Source organism: Sinocyclocheilus anshuiensis, unplaced genomic scaffold (assembly GCF_001515605.1).
Source record: "Sinocyclocheilus anshuiensis isolate Anshui unplaced genomic scaffold, SAMN03320099.WGS_v1.1 scaffold17415, whole genome shotgun sequence".
Lineage (NCBI taxonomy): Eukaryota > Metazoa > Chordata > Actinopteri > Cypriniformes > Cyprinidae > Sinocyclocheilus > Sinocyclocheilus anshuiensis.
In genome coordinates this window covers 1-2,457 of record NW_015539208.1, presented here as the reverse complement: position 1 = coordinate 2,457, position 2,457 = coordinate 1, and the positions used below count along the sequence as shown (strand labels likewise).

The window sequence follows — 2,457 nt, the reverse complement described above, 5'->3', positions numbered from 1 at the left end:
GACTTTGATGGTCACCGCAGCAGTTGTGCATTAAACATTGCATTGGCTTCAGGGTTTGTGCAATGCCTTATTGAAATAAACACAAAAATATGTCTGAAAAGTTTTTTATTGCTATTAACAAGGCCAAAAAACTAAACAACAAAATCTGACAAAGGCATAGAAGTTTTAATACAAAAAAAAGAACACTTGGTAAAACATAAAACCCCAAGATTTGACATATCAATAACAATATCACTCAAACTTTGTTCAAATTTGTTGAACAGAGGCAATGGATGATCATTGGGCCAAATCTTATTTGTTTGACTCCTCCTCCACATCATCATAATCTGTTATTAAAAATATTAAAAATAATGTCAAATGTTGTAATTGGATGAATATTTTAAAAGTATTGTGTGTGTCCTGCTCCCCATGTGCCTTCCCATGCCCTTATTTGGTTAGTTTCCTGTTCCTGTCCTGATTAGTTTATTTCATTTGTCCCAGGTGTTTCCCTTGGTTTTTTGCTCCCAGGTATGTCTCGTCATCCCCTCCTCCTGTGTGTGTGTGTATAAAATGTGTTCCCAGTCCCAAGTTCTCGGTCCGCTGTTGTACGTCTTCGTGTGAACGTCTTCGTGTAAACGTCTTCCTGAGTTCGTCTCCCTTGGTTCCTGTAAATAAAGTCTTGTCAACATATTCTCCAGCGTCTCCTCGTCCCTCGTGTGTGTGCAACGTGACACACATCATCATAATCTGTTATTAAAAATATTAAAAATAATGTCAAATGTTGTAATTGGATGAATATTTTAAAAGTATAAAAAAACTGGAAAAATGTCAAAAAAATTCCAATATATATATAAAGATGTTAATATAATGAGAACAAAAGGGTTATAATAACTTACCCAATAGGTTTCTCACATCTTCACTGACACTTATCACATCATCATACTCCTCCTGAACTCCCTCTGATCGAGAATGACAAAAAACATGTCATATCATTTTAGGCATCCCTTTTCCTTTAAGTGACTTGAACAAATGTCTAATACTCATCTAAACATGCAAAGGGTGATAAACATGTAGTTCTGTGCATCTCACCTGTTACACCTTGAGAGTTCAGTCTATTAATGATGACATCATCATAATTCTCTGGTGCGTCCACTACAAATGCAAATATCAGTCAAAATTAAATATATAAGCAAAAAAACAGTAATTTAAAATATTATCTGTAATGATCTTGATTTTAGAGGAATATTATTTTTAAAAGTTGATAAGAAAGTAAAACACCTTTTTTGATCTCAGAGTTCCGTCCGCTCGTCATGACATCATCATAGCTCTCAGGTATGTCTTCTACAGATTCACACATTCATCACAGACACACACATTCATTACATTCAGAACAAATTGTAAATATCTATCTTAAATATACTGTAATATTTTGATTTAAAAGTATATTATATGCTGCTGTAGAATAACAGGGTGACACCTGTCTCACGATCTGGTTTCAGTCCATCAGTGATGACATCATCATAGTATCCCAGTGTGATTTCCTTCACCATCTCTTCTGCATCAACACACAATATGTTTGGATACAAAAGCCAAAATATGTTCTTGTTGCAGATCATGAGACTAAGAATTTATTAAACATCTGGTAATGAATAATGTGATCAATTAAAAAGGTCACTGACCTTTTAGGCCACTGCTGTTGGTGACATCATCATAATATGCAGTCTTGAACTCTTTTGCTAAAAAAGGAGAGCAGACTGTTAATATACAAGCAAACAGCAGTATTTCAATAGTATTGAGTCGTTAATCAAATATGTTACAGAATTTGTTAATTACATTTATTTATTTATTTCGGTGAATTCATTATAAATGTTTTTTTTTAGTAGAATGTGGAATGAATATGTGCTTCAGCTCTCTAACCTGAGAGAAGCTCATCAGCATTTTCATACCCAGAATGCAGTTCTTCAGAGATGAGACGCCCTGTTAAAGAAGAGCAGAACCGTCAGAAACATGTTCATCATTACAGACTGAATATTCATTTCCTTTGGATCGTAAAGAAGACAAGACAACACAAAAATTAATTTCAATTTCAAATCAATTTCACATTTTAAAAGTATTATAGAAAGAAATCCCTTTTTATCGGGCCTATTAGCAAACACACATGTACTGTATCCTCACATGAACCCATTCCTCACTGCCTTCCAGAAATACAAACACACACACACACACCTGCATGTACACTTAAAAATATATGAACACCTCCTTATGAAAATCTAAAAATACTCAAAGGAAGAGACACACACTGACACACACACACACATGCACACACACAAACATGCACCTGAAGCTCTGTGGTTTTCTGTCAGGAATTCTGTGGTTTGAAGCAAGAGGTTTAACAGGACAAATAACAGATGAACATCAACTGTCTGACAGACTCTCTTATTAATGGTATTAAATGAGATTGATGGCTCATGTCTCACC

The 2,457-nt window shown here is 34.6% G+C and overlaps 2 long non-coding RNA genes across 2 annotated transcripts; both read right to left on the bottom strand.

Annotated features, from left to right (window-relative positions):
- Positions 1-907: 907 nt before the first annotated feature.
- On the bottom strand, positions 908-1,494 carry LOC107683846 (uncharacterized). The gene is made up of 3 exons (XR_001633773.1): positions 1,457-1,494; positions 1,069-1,131; positions 908-938 (listed from the first exon to the last, which is right to left on the bottom strand). It is a non-coding gene; the product is annotated as an uncharacterized LOC107683846 (long non-coding RNA).
- On the bottom strand, positions 1,492-1,953 carry LOC107683845 (uncharacterized). Its single transcript, XR_001633772.1, has 3 exons — positions 1,897-1,953; positions 1,659-1,715; positions 1,492-1,534 (listed from the first exon to the last, which is right to left on the bottom strand). It is a non-coding gene; the product is annotated as an uncharacterized LOC107683845 (long non-coding RNA).
- Between the last annotated feature and the right edge of the window lie 504 nt (positions 1,954-2,457).